Here is a 10,841-nt window from a genome sequence, read left to right as displayed (position 1 = left end):
GAGTTAGGGCAGGGTTGGGGCGGGGCGGGGTTGGGGTGGGAAATGGGCGGTGCCGGGGCCCCGTGGAGGGTCCTCTTTTTTTATTTGTTAAATATGGTAAGCCTAGTGGGTCTACTAACAAAGATAAGAATGTTTCTAAGGATCACACTGAATCAGGGCCTAAACTACAACTCAGCTCCCTTGCCTGGGTTGCTACCATGCTACTAATCTAGGGAAAGGCTTTAAACTCCCACTATTGATCCCAAGTCACCCATATTTACACACCCTGATCACACTGCTCCCTGAGGAATTTTGCAGACAGGCCTTAACTACAGTTCCAAACACAATGGTTTTTTATGTCCATATAATTCTGAACCTAGTGGAGTTGATCTGAATTTACGAACCGTGAAACATCAGAACTGGGCCCGATAGGTCTGAGTCAGTATTCCCCTGAATGAAGGAGCAGTTTGCAAACTTCAAAACACAGGAATGAGGAGATGAATGCTAGACAAATAAATACACTTGACCATACTGACTCTTCTTGGGTACTAAAAACAGTTTTTTCCCCCCAGAAAAAAGCTGTAACAGAGTGACAAACACACATGCCCCTCTAACATCTTTGCATGAAAAGCTCTGATGCATAGCAATAATCAGACACTTCCTGGGTCAAGAAAATCATAGTTTAAGAAAACATCTTCAAGAATCCTCTGTTTGAAGCAAAGCAAACAGATCACTGTACAGCACAGATGAAAGGCTAAGCAAAAGCGTTGTTGAATCACATCATGATTTATGTCAACACGTGGAAAAGGCTATTATGATCCTGGCTGTGCTCTTTGCTTTCAGTTTTGCCTGGATGAGAGTCATTCAGATGAAGCCCTCTTTTCATACTGGAAATAGTTTTTTGATATGCACCCCCATAAATTACAATAAATATAGTGATATTTGATGTATAATCCATACAAACAAGATGTTAATATTAAGTTCTGGACTGTGCAGATGTGTTTGAATGGACTTCACAATAATATTTAGTGTTTATATAAAACTGTATGTGTTTAAAGTACTGAACAGATGTTAAATTAAACCTCAGAACACTCCTATGAGGTGGATAAATGTAATCCCCATTTTACAGACTGGGAAACATAGGTGAAGTGACTTAACCAAGCCCCTCAATAAATCTGCCAGTGGCAGAAAGAGGATTAGAACTCAGAACCTCTTAACCTCCAACCCTGTGCTTATTGCTCCAGACCAGAATGCCTTCCACTGGTGTTCTGTGTGGGCATAACAGTCTACCACTGGTGAAGCTATTACTAGGAATAATACCCATAGCAACTCAATTTTGCACTTGAATCAGGATATTCCCAATTTAAGGCTGCACAAGCTCTCTTAGTCTGCTGCCCCATTGTGCATATCAACTGTGGTACAGACTGTAGTTACATGATCATATTCTATACCTTTTAAAATTACACACAAAAAATATGTTAAGAAAACAAAGGTTGCACTTATCAAACACTGACAAGTTAGGAAATGCCACAATTAAGGTCACCTATGCATCTTTAATTTGATCTTGCTCTGCATATGTACTATGACAGAGTCTTTAATCACATACGTTTTTGTCCACCGAAACTCTGCCTTATTCAGTACGTAGAATGGACAGTGCTCACTGAAGAAGCAGCTACTCAATAGCTTGTTTTCTCTTCATGCAAATCTATGGCTTCATGGGTTATTTACTTAATTAAATATTTATTATTATTTAAATAATTTCTTCATCAGCTTTTGTATGGTGCTTATCACTGCAGTATTCAAGTGCTTCACAAACAATTTATTTTCACAATGCCCCTGACATGAGGTGGTATTATCCCCATTTTACAGATAGTAAACTGAGGTACAAAGAGCTTAAGGTCAAAAAGAATCCACTAATTTAGAGATGCCTAGGACCTGTTTTTTCCAGAGTACTTTATATAGCACTTTATATGTTCCAAGCACAGTTCACATTGACTTCACTTGAAGCTATGAGCATTTAGCACTTCTGCAAAAATCAGATCCCGGGGTCTCAAGCCCGGCACCCAGAAAATGAGGAACACAGAAATAGAGACCACCTGTGAAAAGTTTAGTTTAAGCAACTTACCCAGCATCACATAGGAACTGTGTGGCAGAGGCAGGGATAGAACCCAATTTTCCAGGGCAGCATTTAACTGGCTTAACCATGAGACCATCCCTTCTCTTCCTGCAACCCTTTACGCTACACATCTTCCAACTTCTGAAATAAATGAAACAGGGGTCCTACAAACAACAGTCTCCATTACACAACCCTGATTCATCCCCAGAGCAAGTCCACCTGTGCACTGAATGAATGGATCCTGGGGGGGGGGGGGGGGGGGGGGGGGGAAATAGAATAATGAATTAGGACTATCATAATGCATAATCACAAGGGGGTCAAGTTAAGATTGCAGTCAACCTTAAATCTGGTATTTCCTAACTTTTGACAGTTTGACTTTGCAACATTATTATTTTAACAGATTTTTGTATGTAATCTCCTAGGTTTAAAATACAACAAAAAACAAAGCAGCAAATTCCATCATGTGGCATCATATTGACACTTACATGGGCCACCAGCAGTGTTGGAACCCTTAGGTCTGCTACACAGACCTCTATCACTTGCATTAATGGAGTAAATTATGGCAGTAGTAGGCTGTCATCCTCTGCATGGACCAACACTAACAGGGAGTGGGACACTTTGCCAGTGGTTTTCACAGCTGTTTACTGAGAGCAGAGGAATGGTGAGACTCAGGAATGAGGGTTTCATTCCAGGCTCTGGAGGAGTGTGCGCTCTTAGTGGTCTATTCCCTTCTCTCCCCACAGCATGAACTTTCTTCCTTGTCCCCTCTTGTGTATTCAAATGCTTCCTCTTCCCCACCCCAGGCTCATTGTCCCAGACCCATTCTCCTCACCTAGTCAATGCCAGTCCCCTCATTCCAGTCTCCCTGCCCAGCCACTTCTAATCTCCTTTCTTCTGGCTCCTCACCTGATCCATCTCTCCCAAGCCCTATCCTCCAGTCATCTCACCCACTTCCATGTTTCCTATCCCCACTGGCTCAGTCCCAATCTCCCTCCCTGTGTATTTATGCCTGCCTACTGTATTTTTCACTCCATACATCTGAAGAAGTGGGCCATAGCCCACAAAAACTTATGCGCTAATAAATTTGTTAGTCTTTAAGGTGCCACAAGACTCCTAGTTGTTTTTGCTGAAACAGACTAACACGGCTACCACTCTGAATCATGCAATCTCAGCATCCCCCCTTGCCTGGCTACTTGTCCTACTCTCTTTGCCCAGCCAGTCCCAGTCTCCCATGCATGTCAACTCCTTACCAGATCTAGCTCCTCTCACCTCCTGCCCTCAGCCAAACTAGTTTGCAGCCCCAGTCTCCTTGCCCAGCTAGTTCCAACTTCAGATATGTTTGGCTAGTATTTCCCCCCCCCCCTTTTCATATTGATTGCACTGTCCTACTTGTCCTGTTTAGCAACAGACTTTTTTCATTCAATACATGCATTGTATCTGTGGACCGTAGCACATTACAATGGGTACAGCAGCCTGCTGGCAGCTTGGGGGCAGAACAAGACCTGTCAGGCACTCCCCAGTGCCCGGCAGCTCAGGCAGGCCTCTCTGCTGCAGAGCTTTTCTCAGAGAGAAACTCCAAACTTTTTCAGAAGTTTAGACTAACAGTCTGGCTCAGTGGTTCTGTCTAATTCCCAGCTGTATCCAAAGGCTGCATTTGATTTTTCTGGGGGTGATTGTCTCCTCCACTCCGCTCCCCCTTCTGAGGTATTTGTGCAACGGCTGGTGCCCATGCATGCTTCACAGAGCAAGCCAAGCAAAGAAGAGGGCTGACTATGAATACTATCAGGTACCAGCTCTCATCTCAGAAGATTATGTCCACAAAGGAAAATGAGTGGTGTCTCAGAAAAAATCCAGTTCTTATTGGAGTCTATTGAGAATGTTGATCTCATGACAGATGTGCTTCAAAGAAACAGAGCTCCTATGAGACCTGATCAGTAATTCTTGCTATTCCCTTGCATCTCATCTCTGCCAACGGATGTGATGGGATCAAGGCCCCATCATATATTCTCCACTCCCTCAACCAAATGTAGACAAAAACTTTTTTTTTTTTTTAAGGGATCCACCCATTAGTGCATCAGGAAGAGTGAGCCTAATATCAAAATGCCAGCTGGGGTAATGCAGGGGGCTCATTCAGGTCTCAATTTCTTCTGGTACCTTTCCCCTGGATTGAAAGAGTGCAGCACATCCACCAGTTGAAACAATGATTTACTAAAGTTTCAGAGTGCTGTTCTTTCCAAGGATAAAAGACTTATTCTACTTGAGGATCAATGTGTCTGAGGGAGTTTTACATAGACTAGGGGGAACATGATCATTCCAATTCAGGAAGGAAAAAAAAAATTAAACTTATCCTGTCCTGGCCAGAGCCAAGTTTCCTATCTTTATGTGCACTCCACATCAAGAGCAAAGATAAATACCAAGATTTATTATGGCAGAAGTTGGATTAAGCAGAGTGGAATGTGTACCCAGAAATAGCCTCACTCAGTCAACTTGGTGAGCTAGTGATTGACATCTGCATCTAGAAACAACAGAAAGCCATATTGGCCTCTCCATGTGTCAGGACCTAGATTCTGAGGTGGTGAATGACCTCTCACAAAACTGGGCAATGCGTATGCTATATGTCTTTCCACTGTTGCCCAGGACCATACAAAAGATAGGAAGGAGAGCATGGCAGTGACACTGTTTTTGCCTTTGTGGATGAAGAGGCTATGGATCTCAGGCAATTAACTAGCATTGGATCGTCTGATGCCTCTATGTCACAGAGGCCGTCTGCCATTGAAAAAAGCAGTTCGTCTGGGTTCAGACAGGTTAAAAATGGAGGAACTCATTATCACTCTCATGGACTCAAAGTAACTCAACAAAAACAAATTCTGCTGGCTGGTGCAAAGCCCATAGTTTAACTACCATGTAAAACATAGTCTTGAATTCCTCCAGGAGGGCTAATGTGGGTGTATAAGTGTCCAAGCAGAAAGGTAAATCTCTATAATGTTTTCATGTTCAAGGAAAGTAAGCTTGGTACCAATCCCAGTATTAAATGCTTCCTTAGGACATCAATGCTTATTCCAGCCCAATAAAGGTCAGAAAACAACCTTAGAATCTCATTCTGCTCCCTCAGCATCTATCTAAATCAAACTCCTGCACACAATGCATCTACTTCCTATCCATTAAAGCAGAGCTCCCAATAGCTACTGTCTTCAATCAGATGAATATTTAAATTTGGAGCTTTCTCAGATGACACCCAGTGTTGTACTTTATATATCCTCCCCTGGGAACTAATATCTCAGCTGGTACATATTTAAAGAACGACCAAGCTTCCCATCTGTGAAAATCTCATGGCAATGAATCTGTGTGCCTTAGAACAACAAATAAGAACATTCATCTGCTTACCTGAAAATATACCTTCTTTGCGTAATAAGGCCCATAGGTCTGCCCCAGCGTGGAGACATATGGAACATCCAGAATAGAGATGGGAATTGGATTTGGTTTGTTGCTGTGGTCTGCAGTAAGAGAAATTGTGCTTTTTCCTCACTCTAGAAAAATAGATATGAATTATCCTGACTGTGGAGGTTAGTTCAAGAGAACTTCAGGAAGCAGGGTACTCCCCCTCCCACCAGGGACTTGCAGATCTAGCTCTTCCCCCACCCAAGCTGCAAGTAGGCAGACGTACCCTTGTAACGATCTACCTGAAAATTGCCTCTCTGAGTAATAAGATCCATAAATACAGAAAAGTTTTCCTAGTCTCTTTCACCAAGGTATGCATTCTAAGTTGTCAGGATTGGAGTACTATACATTCGTTTCAATATGTTTGGGAATAGTCTGCATTTAATGTGGAAGAAGTACTGAATGCAAGCAAATAATTGTACAACACTGGAAATCACACTCAAAGCCTAACATAAAACTCTGGATTACCATTTGAATCATTGATGCATCTTTAAATGAAAATGTTTGTATAGATTAATGCATTAAAGAACAGTTTGATTGTACATGTGGACAAATGTTAATGAATAAAGAATGTATTTTGCTCACACTTGTAATCTTTCCCTTGTATTTAAGTTAGTCTCTGTTCTTGCTTTTCTTCTCTATTCTTTGTATAATTTAGTTTTACATAAATACATAAACACATATTGATGATTTGGTCTTTTTGGTATTGCTTGATTGTATTTACTGAACTTTCATGAACATTTTCTTTAAAACTTTCATGAACATTTTCTTTAAAATCTCAGATAAGTTATTAAAAAAGAAATAGAATTATTGTTACTCATGACAAACATGATAAACATTCATTGTTACTCATCTCTTCCACAGCATCACTCTAAGAAAGGGCGGCATTCAATGCATTAAGAAGCATTATGCCAGCACAGCATGAAAACTGTCGCAGATGCTCCCCATCACCCATCATAAATAAAACAGGCTCCTTGCAAGGTCTGTAGATTGTCACATATTTGATGTGATTGGTTTTGGCATGTGACAATGCAAGACAAGCAAGTCAGAGGATGCCCTTCAATAATACAAATGGTCTAGATTGATTTATACTGATCCCATTTATACTGAGAAATGCAGCTGCTACTGGACTTTCAGAAGCTCTCATGGCATGTTGAGCAGCTTAAATGAGGAAAATGTGTACACAATGTCTGTAGATAATTTTTCAAAAGATTCTGAGAGGCTCATGAGAGATACATAGGTAAGGGACATAGATGTTTTAAATGTGCTTTGGGTAACTCAATTAAGATTCAGATACGTTACATTATTCATATACAATACCTCCTTTTAGTGATGAATAAAATATTGTTTAGACAACAGTAGATACCCGAAAACTTGTGCTTCCTGTATTCCATACAGGCTTTCAAGTTGAGGTTGGATGAATATGAGCAAAAACAGTAAGAGTTCAAACTTGCCCATCTGCTCTTAATGCAAGTTGGAACCTCAACTCTTAAGCAAATTAGATATATGAAGTATCCTTAATTAAACATGAATTCCCACATGTATTGTATATACACCAGTGGTTCTCAACCTATTTATCATTGTGGGCTGCATACGGTTGAGAACCACAGTGTCCCCACCCCACCCCCAAACCTCTATGCTCAGCACTCTCCACCCAGAAACCCTTCCACAGAGTGGGGCCAGGCGTGGAGAGCTGGGCATGGGGCAGGGACCCTGATCCCGGATCCTGGTGCGTGGGGACTCCCAACCCCCACCATGCGGGGCCAGGGAGGCTGCCAGGACCCAGACCCCAGACCCTGCAGGGACCCGACCCTACCATGCAGGGTTAGGCAGCAACTGGCTGCCTGGAACCATGTGGGGAGCTGGGGGGCAGCCAGGACCCCACCCCCGGACCTTGCCCACCCCACAGCATGACAGCCGGAGCCCAGAGCCCACCCCACCTGCTGCGCAGCAGCAGCCCGGGAGCCCACCCGCCTTTAGCACACAGCTGTGTGCTATTGGGCCATATGCGGCCCATGGGCCACGGGTTGAGAACCGTTGATATAGACACTATTTATATTCTCATATGTATATATATATATACACATACACACACACACACACACACACACACACACACACACACACACACACACACACTATATTTAGATTCAAATGATAAGTTTAACAAATATAGTACCATATCAGCAGCACTGCAGAAGCCACTTGACACTACCTAGGGATCTGGCCCACAAAACCTCAAATTAATGCACAGAAAAATCTCTTGAAAATAAAACTGGATGTTAGCAATGCTTCTTGGCCACCAGGGAGGGGAAAAACAGACCCATTCAATTGATGCAGAGAATGCTCTCCTTCCTTCAGAGAATGTGGAAACACACCTTGACTCTGAGATAGCCTGTAGTATGTCATGTCCTTGAACAAGCTAATGGGGATTAGGTTCAAGTTACAATGTCTGGAGAGACAGCTATGATCATTTCCTTTAATTTTTAAAAATACGCTAACTTAGTGATCATTAAAAAAAACATTACTCACTTTGTGCAGTAACTGTGGTTCTTCGAGATGTGTCCCCCTATCGGTGCTCCACTTGGTGACTTCTGACAGTATCACCAGATGGAGGAGAGAGTTTCAGAATAGAGTTCACCATGAACTGGATGGAGATCAATAACTCAAAACCATTAACATGTGCTTAGGGAATTTCACAGGTGCAATAGAACAGTTAGTCTGTAAAACAAACTAATTTCACATAAGTCACTGAAAAGCCAAAACATGGCAACTATTTCCACAAGTGGCATTTCTCTCTCTTTTCACTGCACGTGCCCCATTGCAATGTAAACTAGTTTCGCACAAGGAGCTTCCTAATGAGCTCAGCTTCTGAACAGGACAATGTTCGCTTACATTCGTTTTACAATCAAGTCTCCCTCATCCTGAAGAAGGTTCTCAATAGTTCAAGAGACTGAGCTGGCCTAGAAAGGTTTTATGAGATTGCTGTAGAAAGACTTTCACTGCCCGAGTACAATGATGTGCTGGGGTGTGGGGGGACACAGAAGCGCCTTAAAATTCTGTCAAACTTTGTGCAGGACAATCTCCCTGCCTGTGATGAAATCTCCCCCCTTTATGCAGCCTGCAGAATCATCCCTGCTACAGCTAATTTGTCCCTAAGGTTCATAAAAAGAGTCATATAAGAGCTTCTACTTTCATTTGGAATGCAAGTGTCAGGGTTTTTTTTTAATATACACCTCTACCCCGATAGAACGCTGTCCTCGGGAGCCAAAAAATCTTATGTTATAGGTGAAACAGCGTTATATCGAATTTGCTTTGACCCACTGGAGTGCGCAGCCCCCCCCCGGAGCACTGCTTTACCACGTTGTATCCGAATTCGTGTTATATCGGGTCGCATTATATTGGGGGTAGAGGTGTATTTATTTTCCTAGAGGAAAAGACACCCCAGTTTCCAGGTCTGCTCTGTCATCACCCAATTTTTAAAAAAAATGAACACTGTATAATATACAGAATATATGGACAATGTATATATTCAATATATTTTTCAGATTAAAGTATAAATGCTTACAGCAAGTGCACTTAATGTAAGTTTGTTTGCCAGAGCTGATGTCTTCTTCCTTGGTTGTCGTTCCAATGAAAAAGCATTTTATTCACGAGTTAGGTGTCTCATACTTCTACAGTGCAAGAGACTCATAGAACTGGAAGGGACCTTGAGAGGTCATCTAGTCCAGTTCTCTTTTTTGGGTTTTTGTTTTGTTTATTTACAAGGAATGCACCAAGTATTGTGTCTCTGAACACAGAATGAACAAGAACAAAAGGAGCTGTTTCTTACAGCACCCAAGCCGCTTTAGCCAACACCAGACTCAAAAGCTCTGTCAAGCTTTTTCCAAGGTCACATTGTGCTTAGGTTCCTGCTCTCTCCCCCTCCCTCTCTCTTCTTGTCTCGTTCTCAATTTGAGATCTCTCTCTCCACACCTCTTCCCCCCCCCCCCCAAGAAACAGATACTCATCCAAAACCTCCTGGGTGGGTTCACGTACACCAATTATTTTTTGTCAGATCCAAATTTCTTGCTTACGATATAGTCAAGATCCAGACTCCAGAGAAAATTGTAATGAAACAACAATAATGGTAAGTAAAAAGATTTTGGGGTCAATTCAAAAGCATCTGGTGGTCCGGATGTGGCTTGGGATCTGCCTATTGACTACCCCGACATATACCTATTGTCTTGGTAGGGGCTTATGGTTATAGTTATGTTAATTGAGGATGAATTCACACCTGTCAACCTCAGTGGGGTTTCAACTCAACCTGTAACAAGTTTCACCCCAGCTCATAACAATATTTATCTCCTTACAGTCCTGTTAGCCTGCAGGCGCAACACAAGTAGGGGGGGAGAGATTGGCTATTTCATCTTACCGCCACAATTGTCCCTTAAGTTCCAGTTACACTGGTGCAACCCTCCTGAAAACAAGGCTTGCAGAACCATAATTAGTGGCAATTAGGGCTGTCCATTAATCAGTTAAACTCATGCGATTACTCAAAAAAATTAATTGCGATAAAATATGTATCCCAATTAATCGCCGTTTTAATCGCACTGTTAAACAATAGAACACCAATTGAAATTTATTAAGTATTTTGATGTTTTTTCTACCTTTTCATATATATTGTATACTGTGTTGTAATTGAAATCAAAGTGTATATTATTTTGATTACAAATATTTGCACTGCAAAATCATAAACAAAAGAAATAGTATTTCAATTCACTTTATACAAGTACTGTAGTGCAATCTCTGTTGTGAAAGTGCAACTTTAAAATGTAGGGTTTTTTGTGTTCGATAACTGCACTCAAAAAACAAAACAATGTAAAACTTCAGAGCCTACAAATCCATTCAGTCCTAATTTTTGTTCAGCCAATCACTAAGAGAAACAATTTTGTTTACATTTACAGTAGATAATGCTGCCTGCTTCTTGTTTACGTCATCTGAAGTGAGAACAAGTGTTCTCATCGGCATTGTTATAGCTGGTGTTGCAAGATATTTACGTGCCAGAGATCCTAAACATTCTTATGTCCCCTTCATGCTTCAGCCACCATTCCAGAGGACATGCTTTCATGCTGATGACGGTCGTTAAAAAAATAAGCGTTAATTAAATTTGTGACTGAACTTCTTGGGGGAGAACTGTATGTCTGCTGCTCTATCTGCATTCTGCCATATATTTCATGTTATAGAAGTCTCGGATGATGACCCAGCACATTGTTCATTTTAATAACACTTTCACTGCAGATTTGACAAAATGCAAAGAAGGTACCAA

This window comes from Chrysemys picta, chromosome 2 (assembly GCF_011386835.1).
Source record: "Chrysemys picta bellii isolate R12L10 chromosome 2, ASM1138683v2, whole genome shotgun sequence".
Classification (NCBI taxonomy): domain Eukaryota; kingdom Metazoa; phylum Chordata; order Testudines; family Emydidae; genus Chrysemys; species Chrysemys picta.
This window is presented reverse-complemented; position numbering follows the sequence as displayed.